General features: G+C 42.6%; 1 protein-coding gene across 2 annotated transcripts in view; it reads left to right on the plus strand.

Moving 5' to 3' along the window:
- Positions 1-4,222: 4,222 nt before the first annotated feature.
- FBLN2 (fibulin 2) overlaps positions 4,223-22,258 on the plus strand; it is a 632,659-nt gene continuing 614,623 nt past the window's right edge. For both annotated transcript variants that reach the window (XM_086939012.1, XM_086939013.1), the window contains exon 1: positions 4,223-4,329. The gene's annotated coding sequence lies outside the window, so the exon portion shown is untranslated. The remainder of the gene's footprint in view (positions 4,330-22,258) is intronic.

The raw sequence follows: 22,258 nt of genomic DNA on the forward strand, positions 1-22,258 counted from the left end.
TCTCTCTGTTTGACCTCCGCCTTTTTCTCTCTCTCTCTCTTTTTTTTTTCTCTCACTCTTTTTCTCTCTCTCTTTCTCTTCTCTCTCTCTCTCTCTCTCTCTCTCTCTCTCTCTCTCTCTCTCTCTCTCTCTCTTTCTCTCTCTCTCTCTTTCTATCTATCTCTCTCTCTCTCTCTCTCTCTCCTAACTCCCCAGTCTCTCTACTCAGTGTAATCTTGGTAATCTCTGGGGTCCGGGTCATAACATATTTCAACTGTTGTGTTACCCTGTTAAAGTGTACTATAATTTAGTATTATTTGGCATTACAGACGGTATAAATTATTGTGACTGCATTTATATAGCGCTTACTACCCCTAGTGAGGCGTCGATGCGCTTTTTGGCAATTGTCAGGGAATGGTTTATAAAATTCAAATTTGTTCCATCCCAAAATGTCTTGCTCGCGGGCCCCAAAGACCCTACTACCACAGCCTTCCATGGTTGCTCCAGCATGTCTGGCAATATGTGCCACCCCAGCTCTGATTATGACCCCTTTTGGGGTGAACTATCTGCATGAAAGTGTGTAGGGGCCTGTGTGTAGGAGTGTGGTGGGCGCATTTTAGTGTTTTGGGGATAACGGGAACTGTTTTCCATGTCACAGTATTGAAAGAGTTAAATAAAGGGACTGTTCTGACTTATTGGGGCGCTTCTCCCCATGGTGTCGGTTGCGAGGGGCACTTAAACCGAACTCTCCCCAAGGTGGCAGCAAGTGGCTCGTGACTGTCACCGGAGCCCCCACACAGGCAGCATTGTAGGAAGAGACGGTGTATGCCTTACTATGATACGTTACTGTTGCCGAAAGTACATGCCACTATTACAAGGATTCTCAAAAAAGGTTTTGTGTTTCAGAGTTTGAGAAAAGCAGGTGCTGTAAATGTTATAATAACAATGTCATCGATGTTAAACAACCCCCACGTGGCGTGCCACAGACGGTATTGCATCATGGTGGTTAAATATAAGCTGTAGGTAATATCTAAGTTAGTGGTACTCATTTTATCTGCTCATATAGATGAAAGTAGGAGGGGCTCATTCGAACATGTGTTGCCATGGTAACACGGAAAGCTCGGGAGCAGTCGCTCAGCCCGAAGAGCGCTCTTACCTCCTCGCCGGACAAAGTCCATCTCCAGAAACAATGTTACAAGTTTTATGTAACTTGCTGAGTAGATAGCGCTGTGTGCCAGAGTTTGTGTCTTCCGAGCGCTGTGGCTAACTAGGCAAATTTATTTGTAGGGATGATGACCGAAGATTATTTTTATGAATGTACAGTAGAAAAGGCTCCTCTGTGATTGAAAAGTGAGACTAGTTTGCAGAAATAGTATCGTCTGGCCAATCTGCTGGGTGAGCGTCCAATGGCTTGCGGTCAACATGGAAGGCGAGGTTGGTGAGAAGCAAGAGGGGCCCTGCAGAGTAGAGGGAGGTGATTACATTTGATTTTATTGTTGTTGTTTTCTCCTGTGTCTTTACTTGAAGCCTGGAATTGATGTAACTATGGGCCATATTATCAAGAAAGGGCGATACATTATCGCCGCTTTTATCGGCAGGAAACGGCCGCTAAAGCGGCGATAATAGGCTTGATAATATGTCCTTGTGAATTCCCATAGAAGCCCAGGTTCTGGTGCTAACCTGGGCTTCTATGGGAATTCACAAGTGCATATTATCAAGCCCATTATCGCCGCTTTAGCGGCAGTTTCCTGCCGATAAAAGCTGCGATAATGTATCGCTCTTTCTTGATAATATGGCCCTATGTAACCTGTAACACTCTGATACTCATGTAAAGCGCTCTGATACCTCCGGGTCTAGCCAGTGCTATATACAACTTCGCAAATAAATAAATAAACATTCTCTGTCCTTGGCACTGAGGCCTGGAGCTGCCCCATCCCTGTGGTGGTTGGCCTTCATTTCCTGCTCCCCAATTCCTACATTCTACAAACACTTCAAGTACCAGAATGCAATGCAAGAGGAATTTGTCACACTCGACGTGGAGCTGAGTGAGATCCCTGCATGAATAGAATTGTCGCCTGCTCTGATACTCGAAGTACTCACTCATTTTGTTAATGTACTCACTCGTCCAAAATGTTACCGTTCACAAGCTATGAATATACATTAAACAGTGAGTACCAAGCCGTGAGTTCCAGCCCCAGGAAGTGGAGTGTTTCTGGCATACCGTGTGTTGGACACTTTATGGTGACGTGGTACCCTGTGTGCTGGCATCGCCTGAGCAGCCGAGCAGGTGTTGTGAATCAATAGTGCCAGGCTGCAGTCTTGCATCTGGGGGGAGTGCGTAAACACGCCTAATGGAGCCAGATAAGGACCCATCAGTCTGTGCACCCCTCTTCGTGTACACCAGAGCTCCGCCGAGGCTCCGGCGCAGCCTTTCTAATCACACTCTAGGGGAGAGTTTAAAGATGACTCGTGTGTGTGGGGGGCGAGGGGAAGCACACTGTCACCCTGTGACCCCAGCCACACTGGCCAGTTCTCCCTTTTTAAAGGAGCCGCTCTCCTCTTCAAAGTATTGCTGTATGGTGCCATTACATGCCTATATTCCCAGAGCATCTCTTACTCCGGGGCATACTCATTCGCCTTTTATTTGTAAGCTTCTGTCTTCAGTATTGACAGCACTGCTCTTGGTGACTGTGACCTTCTTGAATCCTTTTTCTTGAACTTCTCGCCTCATTGCAGAACCCTTTTAATATTCTCTACAACCCTTCTCTATCTTGTGGAAGGGCCCTTAGACAGAACGCTTTCACATCGTTTTAGAATTTATCTCAATAAAGGTAGTCTACGCTTCCATCTGTCACACCGTGATAGTTTAATAAACGTCCAATTGGTGTTTGCTACATGCAGTGAACGTCCTCCAACTTCATGAGTTTCTCCCATCTGCTGTCTCGTCCTCCCTTTAAATCATCAGTTTTGTATTACTCCTTTTCTCCTAACCATTCCCACTGAAAGGAGCCAGATCATCTCCCCGCACTAGAAAATAAATCCACGCTCCTAGGAGAGCCCACCAACAACATTGTGCTGCATGTTATACCTTCAGTATGGACAATGGTACATTAGACTGCCGCCATTTCTAAAGATGTTATGGATGTGATCTTTATAGAGTATGGAAACAAAAAGCAAAGGGACATGCCTTCACAATCATCCAGCAAAGCAATAAGTAGATGTAGGAGATTCCTATTTGCTATAGTTATTTGACTTTGACGTTGCATACTTTTCACACCTGCAAGGTTGTGAAGGATGTGGATTATACATTTTTTTCCAGTGCTATTTTTCGCATTAAGATTTTTTCTTAAATAGTACTTGTTAAATACATTCTGGAATAAATAGAAGTAAAGGAGAGCTTTTCAGCACTTCTGCACTACTCATGCAAGTTCTGTGTGGGCTAAGTCAGATTCCCAGATGTCTGAGAACTTCCACCTTCCACCTCCACGTCACGTGGTCGATGGACCCACCCTTCACCATGCCCAACACACAGAAGCGCTGACCTGGACATCTTTGCCAACAGAGCGCACACCACTCTGAGCCTTCCAGGCACGCGGCATCATCACAGACCTGTAAGGGTGGGGATGTGGCGGAGTGGCCAGAGTATATGATATATGATGTGTGGCTGTGTGTGTGGCTCTGTGTGTGTGTGGCTCTGTGTGGATAGCTTTTTTTGTAGGTGGCTCTATGTGTGGGTGGCTCTGTCTGTGTGAGTGTGGCTCTTTGTGGGTGGCTCTGTATGTGTGTGTGGGTGGCTTTGTGTGTGTGGCTCTGTGATGGTGTAAATGCAATAGGTCATGCATTTGCAAGCGATTTAGCTATTGGCATTGTAAATGACATTGCCATTTATTTAACGATTAAGCTATTGGCAATGTAAATGACAATGCCATTTATTTATAATTTAAAAAAAATAATAATGAGCAATGCCAATAGCTCTACCTTTAATAATGCTGAGACCATTGCATTGTAAATGCTTGTTTTAGTTTCTGAACACGAGTTGCTAAATATCTGACTTCAAGCCTTGGAAGAAAGTTCACAGGCTGCTTTAAATTATACCTGATCCGACTGGGCAGATAGCAGCCCTTTGAAACGCACAGTTATTCCCACACAAATCACTGGGTGGAAAAAGTGTACCATATCGTGTGCACATGGTACTTGCCTGCTCAGGTTACACCACCGAATCTGGGCACCTCCTAAAACGGGGCAGGAAAGGGGAGTTTGTCAGACAATCGGAGCACTTGAGCGCAGAACGCCGGGAGCAGGGCTGGAGAGGAGAGGCGGCCGGCCACAACCCGTCGTCAGCCTGTGCAGGTTAGCCCAGAACCTTCGAGCGCTTTCAGAGGGGATTCTGACACAGGGGGCGGTCGAAGCACTGCAACTTTTTTGCTAATGTTTAATTAGAAAGTAGTGCTGAGTAGGCGGGGGTTTATGAGACAATGTAAAGATATGAAAATGCCAGTAACTATGTCGTTCACTCTTGCTTACTTTTTACGGTTTTATTAATAATTTTTTAGAAATGCGTGTGGGAGTTTCGAAATATGCATTTGCAATTTTCTCCAGAAATGCATATGGGGTTTTCAGTCGTGTTAGTGGTTCTTTCACACCCTAGATGGCTCCAAACTTGGAAGTGGACTGCTACTTTTCTACTGCTAACTTTTTAGGACTTTGTGGGTTTGCTTCACACCCTGGCTGAAATTCCAATTGACCCGTTACAAATATGATTTACTTCAGCTGTGGAGCTTTTAAATCATTATTACGGAGCCAATTCCCGTTGGGTCCGATTGTACACTGGAAGTGACGAGGTTATTATCTGCTGGTTCCATGACAACAGGGGCAAAACGTTTCAAATCCTATCCTTTTCTTTAACATCCTAAGGCATTTTGGAAGTTGTAGTCAAGGTTAATTACCATTGAAGCTAAGGCACTAACAACCCTTGGAGCAGTGAGTTGTAAAAGCAAGAACATGGTGTTCCCTGATGTCATAAGGGCTCCAAATAACCGTTTTATCAGTGCCTGTATTGTCTATAGATTTTGAGTACATTTTTTAATAGCCCCCCTCTTTTTTTTTTTGCTTAATGTCTTTTGTCTAGTTTACAAAAAGTCATATCCCGCATTAGGGTGCAGAAGAATTCGCTTGCATCTGCACCAGTCTCATTTCAACGAGGGCAGCGGCAATTTTCACAATGTTCTTCCTATTTTAGACCTTGATCTGTATTTTCCATGGCTTTTGATTTTATTTCCAGCTATGTAAACTAGGAATCCGAAAACAAGACTTCCATGTAACACGCACACTATGCGATGCTTACGGTTTTCCAAAAATGTCACCAAAATGTAATTGCTCGCAACAGTGTGGCTGGCATTAGCTAAAATGTCTACAATGTACAATGTCTACAATACAATATGGGTAACCGGTGCATGCAGGCGCGCCTCCCAGTGACGGGATAATACCTGGCATTGTCGGTAGAGGGCGATAAAAGGTCTTACCATAGAAGTTGCTGGCACAGACGTGACTTTCAATAGGAAATGAAAAACACAGCCTGCTACTGCTTCTCAAAGGCACACTTGTGCGCCTTTCTTTTTATGTGGAACATAAACTTGAATGAAAAAAGTAAGAGAGCGGGACAGAAGTATACACATTGTTCCGTGGCACGGTCACGTTCCGCTGCTGCTGTTTCTCGTAGTTGGCTGCCTTGGCTTCGTCTGTTACTGGAGGCGTTAGTTTTATTGCCGGGAGAAAAGCTTCGCCAGGCAAAGGTGGCGCATTTTCCAACTCCTGCCAATCCTGCTGAAAGCGCTGTCTGTTGTGCTCGACTTGCCAGTACTCCACAGAAATCGCTTTATTTTTGTTTTAGTGTAGGCTTATTTTGTATGTGTTTCATTGATGCTATGTAGTAGTGTTCCTAATTTAAGGGAGTTGCTGTGTTCACAGAGTGGCTGGTGCACCAAGTCTGCGTGCATTGTGTGCATGGCATATGCCGGTTGTATGGGTGCACACTCAGGATCCAGGGCTTTGACACACTTGTGAAAACATGTGCAGGGGAGAGCGCCACCAGAGGGCAACTGGCATGTCTACCACCCCATGCCCTGGTAGTGCTGGTTGTTCGGTGATCTGGTCCCCTGCCCTCCCACACCCAGGTGGTGGTGCCTTCAGTGCACGCTGAGAGCTTGGCTGGTGGAATTTCCCTCAGATAATCTTCTAAAACTTTTACCCAAGTCGTTTCTTCACCAAAGCAACCCTATCAGTGGAGTGGTGTGGCTCACTGGTTAGAGGTGGCAGACCCGGAAGCAGAGGACGGCCCGGTACCAGGGTTCGATTCCCGACGGGCAGGGTCGTGGACCAGGGTCAGTGGACTTGATAATTCTCACCTTGGTGCCTACTCTGACCAGGGACCACACTCGGCAACTCTGGGCATTAGCTTGCCTCATCTCCACAACAGCCCCCCACATACGCCGGGGATGCCTGGTTTCACCTTGGAGATACCCAGTAGGGACAATCTCACAGGGAAAGCCAGGATGGGTTCCCCAGCGGTCTACTGTGCAGAGATACTCCTTCAGGACTCGATTCTAGCGCGTTAGAAACCCACAATTAATTAATCAGTCATATCAGGAGCCACTTCAGGGGAAAAGCCTTTGGCAGATATTTCATCGGCGTCTATAGCTACCCCCAAACCTGGCTGCTGGAAATTTACCCAAAATGTGGGAATACATTGTCACATCTCATCTTCCACACAAACCAAGCTTTTCAGCCACGCTAGTGACACCAAACGTACCTTTCCATGGAAGGATTCTACCTTTTCCATGGCGTTCTTTCATAATGTACAATGTGGCTTACACAGAGCTAGACAAATCAGTCTAACACTGAGCGCCTGCTTCACCATCCGTGCTTGGCAGTGTTGACTCTGGACCTTGGCCGACCTGATAAATGACACTAGGAAGTCTCCAGTAGTGGTTTGCCTGTCAACTGGAATCCACTTAAACAGGTAGTCATCCCACCAGAGGTGGGGATAAGGGATTAGCTACTTTTGGTGGATACTTAATTCCTCTCCATCTCTTGAGAAGATCCTAGGTATTGCCTTGCTGTGGAACTGGCACTTTACATGCAGTAGTGTGTTGTCTGAAGTTTTGGTATTATGGACTGCCGCGTTGTGGGTTACAGGCAGGGGACAGGTAGGTGGTGATCCAGAAGGATGAGTGTCTTTTGAATACAATCTTTGTTGTCTTCTGATCATAAGGTTTCAATGCGGCTCTTGGCAGATAATCAGTTGGCATTGATTTGTTTTGTGTGATGTTGGGGCTATAGGTGTGTGGTTGGTCCCATCTTACAACTGATGCAGTGCAAGAAGCCTTTAAAAGCATTGCTTAAAAGTTAATGTATTTTAATTATTAGTTTAAAGATTGTGTTCAGGATATTGAAATGATTTGTCAGACTGCTTTAGCTGCAGTCAAGTATTCACAACACTTTCTCTCCCATCAATCAGGGAGTTATGTGGCTGCTGTATTATTTCAATTATAAAACTACTTTGGGCAAGTGAGCTTTTGTTCTCAAGTGATTTTTTTCCTATGTCCATTTAAAAAAAAACAAAAAAAAACCACAATAGTTTCTCCAATAAGTTATGGTACTATATTCAGCCTCCACATTTTCAGTTTTGTTTCTGAGATTAACCCGGATTGGTCCTGATGAAGAACTGTGAGAAGCTGACAGATTGTCTGGTAGGGAGCTGCTCTTCCAATCCAGGTCTCAGAAAGAATAGTACTCTAGTTCCACCACCATAATTGACATCCCTTGGCACTCCTACTGGCAATCTCGCCAGAGCGGCCATGGATTCAATGGCCGTTCAGATGAGGTCCAACCCAATCAAGGTTGATGCAGACTGGATGGATGTTTCCAAAGGCTCTGCCTGCACTCCACGTGGAGAGAATGATGGATTTTTATTTGTGGTTCCTTCCATTTCACCATTACTTGACTACCATTCTACAGCAAAATTACAAAAACAATAAAAAACAGCAGAATATGTGTGTTCTAGTGATAGTGGTTACCAGGCCAAATGCAACAAACCTTCTTGCAAATAAAGAGCATGTAATAAACAAGCATTAGCAAAACCAATATGTCTCACCTTTGAGAGCTATTGGCATTAGCAATGCTTTGCAGCCATGTTTTGCAGAGTAGCTAAAACAACATTTTAAAACATACTGTGACACAGCCAGGGCTAATGCGCTTTTTATTTGAAAGTGAAATAGTACTGGATGCATTATATGCCTTCTTTTATTATTATTTTTGGCCACGATGCACAGCAGCCACACTACTATATAGCGCAGCTATAAATCATTTCCAAAGTTTGCAATGCCCATGCTGTACAGCATGAACAAAAGGAAATAGAAGAGGCAATAGTCTCACAGGCGAGCCCTATTGGCTTTGCAAATGCTTTTTAAAGTCTCCACATAACACCCCTGCGATTCTAAGCCAATCAGTTCATTTGCCCAGGCATAAAAAAGAAAACAAATGTGACAATTGGCAACAAAAAAAAATGATCACATAAAGAAAGCAATTGCACCCACGACTTAGTGAAATTACATTTGGAAGTAGATAACACTTGTTGTCACAATAACAGCAGATAACATCTGTTGTCACAATAACCATCAGCATAGGGCTCCTTTGAAGTGTGTGTGGCATAGTAAAGCATAGCTACAAATGGCAAGAGGTTCAATAAGGATGACAGGGAAGAAGAAGAAAAAAGTATCTCGATCACAGCCTGATCAGAGGAAGGACAGCAGTGAAGCTGAAGCAATCAGTACTCATTCCATGCTCCAGTCGAAAGAAGAGGAATTGAGGCCAGCACTCACTGGTCAATTAGAAGGCAGCAAACTGGTTCATAGGCAGCCGGGATTTTAAAATCTCTGCGTTTCCACGTGTCTCCTTATTTGGAATAATGAGAGACACACTGAGGGCTCCGTATACATATTATGATGTGGGTGATCGTATTTTAAGAAGCAGCATATCCTGTGGCTGGAACGATCATTAGACCCTAATACCGCTGATTTGGACGGCGTTATTTATTCCCCCTACAAATCTTTATGGGAAGTAGCACATCTCGAGGCTGAAAATAGCATTAGATTGTGAAACCGCTGATTTTGACTGCAGGTTTTCCACTCACAATTACTTATGGGAACTTGAAACCCCGAGGGAATCTACCCCTAAGTTTGGAGCCCGGGAGGCTTTGTCCCCGGAGTCGCATCAAGCACTAAAATCAAGATATTCTAAAGTGCTGTGATATGATGATTATCATTTTTAAAACCTGAAGAAGGTGGGCGGACCTGTTAAACCACCGAAATGCGTCACTTCTTGGTCAATTTGTTCCTTCAGGGACAGTATTATTTGTGAAAATTAGTCCCACACAGTTTTGAAAATTTATATGTGAACATTGTTTCTTACTTTTTCTCGCACTTGTGTTTTAACTTTAGAATCTTCGACTCTCTGTGTTTTATTGGTTTTAAATTGTGTTATGATGAACTTGGTATGTATATAAATACCGGCATTACCTCTTAGCAACTTGCCATGTGATCAAGCTTTGTGGAAAGCGAAACGTGTAATGGCGGCGGCTGGCTTGCTGGAGAAAATAAAGCACCTTGATTGAGCACTTACAAACGGGTCTGTTCCTTCGTCATTGGAATTTGGGTTGGGGCGGCTGCCTCAGTTCGTGTGGCGAATTTGCGTGCATATATATATATATATATATACACAAATAAATAAACATTTGATTACATTTGATTAATTGGCTAATGCATAAAGGTCCTGTTGGTTGAGTAAATATTGAGAGGTTGATAGTTGGTGTTTGAGAGCTGAATAACAAATATACAGTGGTGTGTGCAGCGTAGAATTCCCAAAGGAATCTATTTTTTAAGACACTTTGCATATATTGGTACATTAACCCTTTTAGTGCAGGTGTCAACCAACATTTCCTCAAAAATTAATTTTTCGGCCATTGGCTAACACTGGGGAAGTATATAAAGTTCCCTGTGGTGCTCTGCACCAGAGAGAGACTTTATTTTATTTTTAGCTCAGGTTGCCAGTGAAGAGCTGGAAAAGCAGCATGCATGTTTTTTTCTATTTCAATGTCGATCGGCTCACAGGGTGCGCTGGTGCCATTGTAGCAAAAGGGAAAGTAAAAAGAGCTCATGGGCCCATTTTACTTCATTGAATCAGTGCTTGGGGCCTATCTCAGCCCCTGAGCACTAATTCTATTGTTGGGAAGGGGAGAATCTCCCCTTTCCAATGGTACCTCTGCCCAAAGCTATCCCTGCTTGGGGATCACTGCAAGAAAGGTATCCCCAAGCAGGTATCCCCCCCACTAGCCAGCAGGGACAGTGGGAGCTGCCCCTTAAGCAAGGGCTTGTGCTCCCCAGGAAGACATTTTAAATTTCAGTCTTTCTGTCCTCCCCCCTGGGGGGATGATGGCATAGTTACCACTAGACACCACGAGTAATAAAAAAACAGGGATGGGGGCTGCCCACTATGTGCATGGCCATGCCCCCACCCTCACAAAATAAGGCAACATCCGCCCGCAAGCAGATGGCTGTGATTGCCCCTAGTCTGCCCCAACGGGGAGGGACCCTCTGGGGGGGCTGCCCATCATGGGCATGGCTATGCCCTCACTTCAACAAGAGGACAGGCAGCCTTTCTGTCCCCCTTTGGGGCAGATAGGGTAATTAACTTTGATCTGGAATCCCACTAGACTCCAGGGTCAATTAAAATAAATATAGGGTTGGGGCTGCCAACTATGGGCTTGGCCATGATCCACCCCTAAAATAAATATGGTGACAGTCTTACTGCCCCTGTGGAGGGCAGATGGGGTGATTGCCCCCACCCCAATAAGAGGAGAGACAGTCCTTCTGCCCCCTGGGGGGAGGATGGAGGTAATTTCCATGGATCTGCCCACCAGGGGGGACAAAAAACCCTCTAGACACCAGGTTTAGTAAAAAATAAATAAAGGGGTGAGGGCTGCCAACTGGGAGCATGTTCATGCCCCACACCTAAAAAAATATTGTGACTGCCTTTTTGTCTCCTTGGAGGGCATATGGGGTGAATGCCCCTAATCAGCGCCCCCAGGTGGGGGCAGAAAGCTCTCCCCCACCCCACAGTCCAATAGACTTTCTGTCACCTCAGGGGTGGATAAGGGTATTCACACCCAATCAGCTCTCCGGGCAACAGAATGCCCATTAAACACTAGGCATTTCAAAACAGAGCCAAAAAAACAAACGGAGGATGTGGTTACCCTGGCATCGAACCATACCCCCTCCCTAGAAGGGGCAAGAGTGTCTTTCTGCCCCGCCCAGGAAGGTAGACGTTTTGTCCAAGTTGAAGAAGAGATTTTCCCAAATATGCCCTCAGGGACTAGAAAGCCCACCTGACACCCTGGCACCAGAGATGTTGCCTTTGGGCAAACAAAAGTGGCTCTGGTGTTGCACTTGTTCATTGGCCACTCCCGCATACCCAAAAAAGGAACAACCAGTCTTTTTGCCCCCCGTTGAGTGGCAGACAGGAGGTTTGCTCCAATTTGCCCCTGGAGGCCAGAAAGCCCAAACAACGACAGCATAATATTTTTAAATAAAAGACTCGGGCGGTTCTGGCCAATCCTAACATCTGTCGCAACTTCACCCCCTATGCACTAAGAAATCCAATTCCAATGGCAAATGAGAGAACAAATGATCCCTTTGGGTGTTGTTTTTACATATGGGCCAGGAAAGTTTTGCTAACTGCCAATATCGTCCCACTTGCAATGGGGAATGGCTGCACTTGTTGGGGTTGGGTAGGCTGCCACCTGGAAGAACCTATCAGACCCAGGCAGTTCTGAAACCTAGACACACGGGAAGTTCAGGGTGGTGTGCTTTGCTTGTATCTCACAACATTTTCTTACCCACTGTGCCACTTGTGTGGGTGGGCCAAGAGACCTTGACACAAACTGCCCTAAAATGCTATGTGGAGAGATAAGCAAGGGCAGCTGTGGTATTTGTAGCTGTGCTCAGCTGTCACCCATGGAATTCATGAATCACAGATAATTTTGAAAACTAGACGTCCTGTGAATTTCAAGGGTGGTGTGCCTTGCAAGGACCCCATGAGGATTTCCTGCCCACAATGCCCTGTGAACCACAAATTATGCCTGAAATCACACTTTTCTGCTCGTGTAGCTGGGACTAATGCACACAACAGGAATAGATCAAACCAAGGTCAATGGGGGCCCTTGTGAGGGGATTCACATTGACCTCTGTTTGATCTGTTCCTGTTGCGAGCACTAGACCCAGCCACGTAAGTGGTGCATTGTTTGTGTCAATACAAGTGGGGTAATGTTGGGTAGTAGGAAGTTTGTGGATTCCTGCATATTTCAGAAGTTTCCATCACAGAATTGTGGGAAAATACATGAATCCAGGTATAGATTGAGGTGTTTAGGGCATTGTGGGTAAGAAAAACTCAAGGGACCCATGCAAGGCACACCACCCTGGAATCGCCTGGTTGTCTAGTTTTGAAAAAGGTCTGTGGTTTGTAGGTTTGCATGGGTGATGCCACAGCATACAAATACCACAGCTACCAGTATTGCTTATCTATCGACGTAATGCTTCAGAGTAGTGGTCTTTCTGGCTCACCCACACAAGTGGGTGATCTTATCCGGGGACATGTGGGAACTCAGGGTGGTAGGAAATGTGGGCCTGCCTGCAGATTCCAGAACATTTCATCACAGAAATGTGAGGAAAATGTGTGTTTTTTTACCAACGTTTGACATTTGCAAGGGCTACTGGGTAAAATCACTTAGTGAGGTCCATGTAAGCCATGCAACCCTGGTCTTCCCTAGTTGTCTAGTTTTCACAAATGTGCAAATTTCTTGGGTTTCCCTAGGTGCTGGCTAAGCTAAAGCCCAAAATCTACAACAACCCACTTTGCAAAAAAAGGGTCAGTTTTGAGTGGGCAAATGTGATGTATCCATGTTGAGTTTTGTGCTATTTCATGGGTACACAGACAAAATATCGATTTTTAAATATCGATATGCAAAAATATCGAAGTTTAAATATCGAAATACAAAAATATCGAAGGTAAGTAATATAGGCAGTCTAAATATCGATATTGGTATGATATCAGTAATATCGAAGTTGTAAATATCGATGTTAATAATATCGAAATTAATAACTTTGATGTTACTAATATCAATTTTTAAATAAATTTAGTGTATATTATATTGTATTTATTATGTTGTAATATTTATTTTTAATGTTATTTTATTAAATATTGTCTTTTACTACTGTAGCGGGTTGTGGTTTTATAGGGGAATAGGGTGGGAAGTAATTTAATTATGTTAAATTAATTATTAATTAGTAGGAATTATTAATTAATTATTGAGAATTAATTTGTAATTATTTTTAATTAATTTATTAATTGATAAATATGTTCTGTAGCGGGTTATGGGTTTATAGGGGAATAGGGTGGGAAGTAATTTAATAATAATTAATTAATTGATATATGTTTGTACATATTTTAATTAATAATTAATTGGTAATTAATTTCTATTAATTAGTTAATTAATTATTATAATTTTTTACATATGTATAATTATTAATTAGTCGGTAATTAATTAGTATTAATTATTTAATTACATTTATTATAGTAATTGTTTTTTATATATAATTTATTGTTATTCTTAATTAATTAATTGTGCAAAATAATATTAATTATTAAATTAAATTAATTACAGCAAATGTGCTAATATATTTACTTTATTGTTATTGTTAATTAATAATTAATTGGTAATTAAATAATATTAATTAATTTTGGGTACAGGGGTATTTTTAGGGTTCAGGGTCAGTTTTCAGTTCATGGTTACAGGGGCATTTTTAGGGTTCAGGGTCAGTTTTCAGTTTTTGGGTAAAGGGGTATTTTTAGGGTTCAGGGTCAGTTTTCAGTTCATGGGTACAGGGGTATTTTTAGGGTTCAGGGTCAGTTTTCAGTTTTTGGGTAAAGGGGTATTTTTAGGGTTCAGGGTCAGTTTTCAGTTCATGGGTACAGGGGTATTTTTAAGGTTCAGGGTCAGTTTTCAGTTTTTGGGTAAAGGGGTATTTTTAGGGTACAGGGTCAGTTTTCAGTTCATGGGTAGAGGGGTATTTTTAGGGTGCAGGGTCAGTTTTCAGTTTTTGGGTAAAGGGGTATTTTTAGGGTTCAGGGTCAGTTTTCAGTTCATTGGTACAGGGGTATTTTTAGGGTTCAGGGTCAGTTTTCAGTTCATGGGTAAAGGGGCATTTTTAGGGTTTAGGGTCAGTTTTGGGTTTTTGGGGTACAGGGATATTTTTAGGGTTCAGGGTTAGTTTTGGGATTTTGGGTAAAGGGGTATTTTTAGGGTTCAGGGTCAGTTTTGGGTTTTTGGGGTACAGTCGTACAGGGTAAAAATAAAATAAATTTAAATTAAATCAATTAAATGAAATAAAAATATATAACATTACATTAAATTATTAAGTTTTTAATTTATTTTAAATGTATATGTATTAGTTTTAATTTTTTAATTATGTTTAAATATTTTTATTTAATATTTGTAACATTATATGTATGTTATAATTATTTTTACATTATTATTAATACATTTAAAAAAACGATATTTTTAATTTCGATATTTTTGTACTACGATATTATTTTTTCGATATTTTTGTACTTACCTTGTTAGGGATAGGATTCCTATATTTTTGACTTCGATATTTTTGTTCCGATATTTTTGTATTTCGATATTTTTGATTTCGATATTTTGTCAGACATTCATTTCATGCCATTGGAATTGGGCCTACCCACACAAGTGAGGTACCATTTTTATCTGAGACTTTGGGGAGTGCTGGGTGGAGGGAAGTCTGTGGCTCCCCTCAGATTCCAGAAGTTACCATCACAGAAATGTGAGGAAAATTTGTTTTTTTCAGTCATAGTTTGAGTTTGCAAGGGATTATGTATAAACAAACCTGGCGAGAGCCACACAAGTCACCCCAGCCAGGATTTCACCAGATGTCTAATTTTCAAAAATATGCAAGTTTGGTAGGTTTCCCTGGGTGTCGGTTGAGCTATTGCCTAATATCCACAGCTGCACACTTAGAAAAAAAGGGTCAGTTTTGGATGGAAAAATGTGATGTATTCATGTTGGGTTTTGGACCATTTCCTGACGCAAGGGGCACCCTCCTGCACAAAAGCAATCCATAGAGGTGTTTTTTTCTTTCCACGTGTGCTGCAGAATGCACCACACACAGAAAGAGGATAAAACTAGGGAGAAATTAAAGGTATTTCTCCTTGTTACTCCTCTCCTGGGAGGCGTATCTTTTTGGTGCATTCCCTGGTTTACCAGGTTTGGTAAATCTGGAAATGCATCAAAAACCATGGAATTTGCATGGGAACACCTACCGCAACACCCATGGAATGCCTCCCTTGTGCAGAGTAATGCACCGCACTAATTTGCGCTGCACTGTATTACTCCATATTTTTTAAACCTTCAAAGTGGCTTTGCCTGGCTTCATAAATATGACTTAGAGGTTTGCGTTGTGCATGTACCATGTTGCATGGTGCAAGCATGACACTAAGCCCTCATAAATATGCCCCTTAGTTTTCTTTAGGAAAACCTTAAGGGATCTACACATATGACATCCTTTGCTGAATTCCGACTTTTGTCTACTTTTTTAAAATCTATAGCATTTCTGGACCCCGTGGGTTTCACAACAAATTGAAAGTAGGTTAAGGGCACAAAAAATAGGAAAAATGGGCTACATCTTTGAAAAATGCCAACACTGTAATAAAAATATAGGATATTTTATTCTGTTCTGCATGTTTTGAACGCTGGGAAGATGGCGACCGTAGCACAATATTGATCCCATTTTTAGGGAAAAAAAGACTTTTATCAGGAGCATCTTTTTCCTATTTCCCCCCAAAACTTAAAATGTAGCTGTATTTTGCCCATTTTCTCAGTCCCCTTTTGGGAAATCCATAACCCTTGGGTACCTTTAGAATCCCCAATATGTTGGGAAAAAGTACTCAAATCTGGCGTGGATAGCTTAAGTGGAAAAGATGTTATGGTGCCCTAAGCGCAAAGTACCCCAAATAGCCAAAAAGGGGCTCGGCACTGGAGGGGGAACGGCCCAGCAGTTAAGGGGTTAACATCAGATCTATTGGCTTTGCAAATGCTTGGTGTCTTTAGCTAACAAGATATTTTTTTTCTAAGTTGAAGACAGCAGTTATTTTAAGTAGCACTGCACTAGTTTCATCAAACAATCTTACTGATTTGTCTCATTGTTACATTTGGATCGAGGGAACTGAACTTTACCCTTGACACACTTCTGAAGATGTGAACACATTTCACTTCTGACACATCTAAATCCATTTCAGATATGTCTGCGACTTTCTAAGAATTCACTGACGTGGTAAGATAGAGGGAGGTATTCTAAAGGGCATTCATGGTCATGAAAACAGGGATCCTGTCAAATAATGGTGCAGCTATCTACTGTCTGAGAAGAACCCAATTAATGTTTGGGCGTTTGACCAAGTTCTGTTGCTAACTTAAAGGAGGTACTAACGCACACATTATAATTTCACAACTTTCCAAAGATGAACAGCATAGTCATTGGTGTTTATGCCACATAACATTAACAGCCCAGCAATGGGAAGTGTACATTAAGGAGGGTGTGGGACGACAATTACAATACTGTTTCCATCGATTTCGGAATTGACATATTTGAATTACACCATTATATACAATCATTGAACTTACATTGCTAGAGACAGGTACATTTTTTGACTCAAATGTAAGGCAGGGATTTATTACCAGCTCCCCAAGTTCCAAAGTTGGCAGCGTTGTCATTAGACCTCATTTATTTTGTTCAGTTTGTTAAAGCAAATTGCATCTATTACCAGAATGCACTCACCAAATAGTGTTACCACCAAATTAAAGCAATGATACTGAATAAAACCAGCACGAAACAAAGTCACCCAACTAATGAAAAATAAGTATAAGGGCCAGATCATACCAACTATTATAATCTCTCCGTGTGAATCACTGCCTCCAAAATTGTTTATGTGTGAAAGGGAACAGGAGAAGTAATCAAGCTGTTTGACATTTTGAGGATTGTTTTCGTGACTGGCCCCAACTGGCTGGGATCCTGTACAGTGACTGGTTTACCCTGTGATACTTTAAATTTAAGCCCTGTATAGGAAAACGCCCAGAAGGAAGTGTGCTGTTTATTATTTTTTAATTTGCAGCGCTGCTAGGCAGAAAATGTCCTGTAGGTCAATTTTTAAAACTCTGAAGAGGAGTGCCATTCACAGCAACGCAGTGTGTTTATTTTTATTCTCCAGCTCAGCGGGAAATCACTACAACTTCCTCTAAAAGGTAGCCTTCCTACTGTGTCGTGTATGGTTTGCAGAACACCTACAATCATGACTAGCTTCAGCTTTTGACATAGTAAGCATTCAGAGTGTCACACACCACACTCCAGCAGGCCTACTTCTAAATTATTCATGGTTTGGCCCTTTGTGCTAGCCCACTCTGCCATAAAGGAAGAGAAACTCCTGTTTGACTAAGATTATAGGATGAAGCCATATGCTAAAACCATAGAATGTAGTTTTTTCTAAAATTTTCTGTAGCAGAACATGCATTAGGATTGGGTCCTGCAGACCCACCTATAAATAGTTCAAGAGGCTTCCGGATTATTTAAAAGTGTGGTTGCTGGGGATGTCTTGTTCTGGTCACGTGCTTTGCTCATTCATATGAGGACAATACATGGCATGCAATTGTAGCATGCATTCATCCGCTCATAGGACAACACATAAACATCCTGAACACCAAAAGCCATCCACACACAGAGAAAAACATACCCCAAACTATATATCGATGCACTCTCCATAAATGCACCTACCTATATATTGAACATCACATACTTGTATCATACAAGATGGGTAGCTGTCAACTACAGGGATGTTATCAGCCAAGTGTTGCACAAGCCATCAGATACACAAGAGGGAAGCTTCAGTTGTCTACAATGCCACTTTGAAGCCCAAGATGGAAACCTTCATGTTATTGACAACTAAACATCTATAATTTTATGTTGTGTCTGTCCCCATCCAATCCTATACCCTGCTCAGATGAGCAGTGAAGGGGAACGGAAGTCACAGTAGAGCCATGTGCCAAATTTTCGTACTGCGCCAGCCCATCAACCCTTGTTGTACTTTCAAAATTAAACAAACCTTGTGTTTTGATTCCCAATCATAATACGCTCTGTTAATCTTCTTGCCAAAATCTTTAAAAAATGTATCATCCTACCACCCATCAGACCATCTTTGTCAAGGTCTTCTTCTCTCCGCCTGAATATTTATTATACATGCCGCTATGTCACCCACCTCCACTGTCCAAAGTGCTTTAATCTACTCCCCTGCCAAAATGCCAGAAATGCCACTGTCGCTGTCCACCCAGCTCCTGTGGCATAATATTAGCCCCCACAGCCCGCGCTTTGCAGGGCCCCCAGGGCTCCAGGGGGCTTATTCCAGCACTATGCACGGGCGGCGGGCCCTGGCCTGAAAGCTCCTGACCACGTTTGGAGCATGCCCCCCCCTCAATGTACTTGGCAGGGGGGCCTCAAGTTTCGTTATGCCACTGCCCAGATGCACTCTCCCACGTTCGTAAAGAGAAAATTATTCATGCATCCTGCCTCCATCCCACATCTTGCTCTTCCATCTTCCTCTGTGCATCTTTTCTTCTGTGCCTCTGTACATCTTCCTCTGTGTCTACACCAAGTGACACTCTTGGCTCTCAGTCTGGGTGCATAGAGCCAGCACTGTGCCGACAGCAGCTCTGTGAGAGCTGCTTTTTAGCACAGATACCAACGCTGGTTCACACAGTTCAAAGAGACCCCATCTGACAGCAGAGGAGTCGCTTGGCTGTACGAAAGCACCAACCACCTTACCCGGCACCTGTTAGGTCTGCGGCGACCCGAAAGCAGTGGGGGAAAGTTGCTTAGACTGTGGACATTCAATAGCCATTCCACCACCTCCCGCCGATCTCTGGTGAGCGAAGGTAAGTGGAAAACCACCCTTGGCAACAGTACAGCTAAAACCTGATTTTACAACTGATGTGAGGTCAGAACAGTAAAAAACCAACATGTTTAAAAATTCTGTGTTTCTGATGAAGGCTTCAATATGAAAAAATACATCATATTTACAGCGGTGGCTCCTCCGCTAAGGCTAATGATAATAACGCAACATTATTATCATTTTATTTTTCCTACTTATGTGGCTCAGATTCATGTGGAGCTGGCCAGAGCAGGGGGAAGGAGTAGTAGCACTCTCTAAGTGTGCATGAGGGTTTGGCTGGTCATCTTGGGCCGGCCAAACCATCATGCACACTTTGCATATACTCATCCAGCTGTATTGTATGGCCTGGCTGGAGAGCATGCACAGGCTCCCAGTTCCTCTCTGAGCGCCAAACCACAGCGCTCAGACCAATCATGAAGCTGCTATCATGGTGACAGCAGCCTTGTGATTGGCTTAGGGAAGCCTGGGAACCCGGGTGCTTCATGATGCCAGGACTCGAGACTGGAAGAAGATGAAGGGAATGGACACCTCAAGACCTTTTTGTTCACGAAGTCCTTTAAATAATACGCCAGCAGCTTCCCCAGCCTTCTAGTCCCGGACCTTGTTAGCTGTAGCGCCAAGAAACCGCTGGTAGACGTGCGCTCTATAAGTAATTTTAAACTCAAACTTAAACTCAATGGAGGAGAGGCGGAGGCCGACCTTACCCAGCTTTTTTTTATTGACCCCCCTCCCCCCCACCCTCCCCTCCGCACCACCCCGTCTGGTAGCAAACATTACTGCATATATAATTTATTCTATGCGAAGGCTAGTTCTCAAGAATTAAAGACACAATGAAGGGTTTACAGAAGCAATTGTTTATTTTAAAGGTTAAAGGGTCCCGAGAGTTGTGTTTTTTCAATGCAGTGCTAAGCCACAATAGGGGCACTTCCAAGGCAAACATTTCCAAAATAAGAATGTCCTCCTTCGTTACCCTATTGTGCATGCACTAATCACCGTAACACGCGATTTTTGTCAACATATTTCTTCATTTACTTTCACTGTACATTTACCTCATACATATTAATTTACATATCTTCCCACAATTTTTTTCACGTTTAATTTCTGCTGGTGTGCTGGGTGACTTATAAGATAATGCTAGAATATTTCACTGTTTCCTTTTGCCCATAGAGTTCGCTTTCAGCCAGCTGGCGAGGTTCGTTTGGGCAGTAATTCACCAAATCTTGTTTTGCTAACCTTCTGCAACTTATGGTATAACACCCTTGTTTTCCTGTTCTCTGAACCTCTTAATCACCTGATCCTAATAAGATTACATTGATCAGTAAAATCTTTTAAGGATGGCAAACATGTTTCCATACTTGGAGAACTGTACCAAAATGTGTTTTTCTGCCCTGAGTGCACATTCCTGCTTCAGCTTTATGAATCAGTCGAATATTCGTCAAGACTAAATTGGCAGGTCGAAGCTTTTTGAAGAACTTTTTTTAACATCAGAAGAACCTGTCCAGGTTATTGAAGGAAACAGAAATAAAGTTACAGTGTAGTTTTTCTTTATTTATTAAACTTGATCCACATCACCATATTGTTTTGACTAATGACCTTGCAATTAGCCCAATTTAACCTGAACTTCGGAATTCTTGTATTTGAAAAAAGGCAAGACTGTAGTTTGTCGTGACATATGTTACCACGTCATGAAAATCTAAACCGGGAAGGGCTGGAAGGGAAATTGCCGACTCCAGTAAACACACGCCCTTTCACTCTTTCTCATTCAGAGAGTTAGTAGTATGTCCAACTGAAGCCCTGTTTCCAACGTCAGGGATACATTCAGATTCCTGTGCTAGTGAAAACCTCACTTTAAGTAGGAACTGGAATTTTGATATGTGCAGTAATTACCTAAGCCTGACTCCATCAGGTAAATTGTGACACAATTAAACCCGGGCTGATTACTCATACACATGAAAATTGGTAAGGAAAGCACACATTTCCCGTGTAATTCCTTTTTTTGATGGAGAAAAGCAAAAAATTAAGAGGATCATACATGTCTCAATTGGGTATTGGTATTTCGTCGGGTCAGTAAATATCTAACACTCAACCTGCAATAGGGGCCTGAGTATCCCAATGTGTGCTATGTTGATATTGCATGCAACCTTGGAGTAATATGGCCTCAAACAAACACAGATCTAGGTGGCTCTGATGACTCTTTAGGGTCACAAAACTCCTAGGTGGCTTACAATATCCACCTTTTCAAGCAGTGCTTAATTTGTAAAAGAGTAAATGCCGGGGCTCAAAGTTTTGCTCAGGATTGAATGTTGGGGTGCCAAATACCAAGGCTGAGGAGTCTCAATTCCACCCCATGCCTCTTTAATCCACTACCAGACACACTGTGCCACTTTATCTCACTATTGCAAGTTTCTGCTTTCACCCTTTGACACAGGTTGTGCATCTTTCTCTTCCTCCCTATTTCCCCCTTGTGTATTTTTCTCTCTCTTCCTCTGGATTAAATACTGATGAGGAAAAAATAAGCGCCGTCTCAAAAATGAGTGACAGCTGGTCCCACTTGCGACCACTGGTTCAAATTAAGCAATGTTTTCTGGGTTTACATGTTGAACACAGCATGAAAAATCCAACAAGATGAGAATCTGGGAATGTATCGAGGTACAATATTCATGCTGTCTAATGTGAGTTTTGTGTTGTGGTTTGTGTGAGATATTTGGTGTGCAATGTGGTAACTGTGCACTAGTGCGTTGGATGTGTGAGCGTGTGGGTGGTGTGCAAGGTTACACTTTTAATTGTATTACACTTATGCATAAGCCTGTTCAAATGTTTTTGGACGAAAAGCACTGTGTATGGTTGTTGGCTGCCTTGGAAGTCAAATGTCCATCCTCCATGCTGCCTCAAACTAGCAAAAGTGGTTTTCAGCATCAAAGACCTGTAGTCAACACCCAAAGTGGGAGTATCCCACCAAAAATAATTTACTGGAACTCCACCGCAGATATTCGATCTAAAAGCAGAAGGATAGAACATACACGTTGATGATACAAGCCAGTGCCATTAAAGACCAGAGAGGAAGAGGTTTGTGAAGTTCATTCAAGTGCATATGATTGGTGCCAAATAGTGAGAGATCCACAAAGAAAATGTGAAAATATATCAAATCATTTGAGAA

The sequence above is a fragment of the Lissotriton vulgaris genome, chromosome 9 (assembly GCF_964263255.1).
Source record: "Lissotriton vulgaris chromosome 9, aLisVul1.2, whole genome shotgun sequence".
In the NCBI taxonomy this organism is placed as follows: Eukaryota; Metazoa; Chordata; class Amphibia; order Caudata; family Salamandridae; genus Lissotriton; species Lissotriton vulgaris.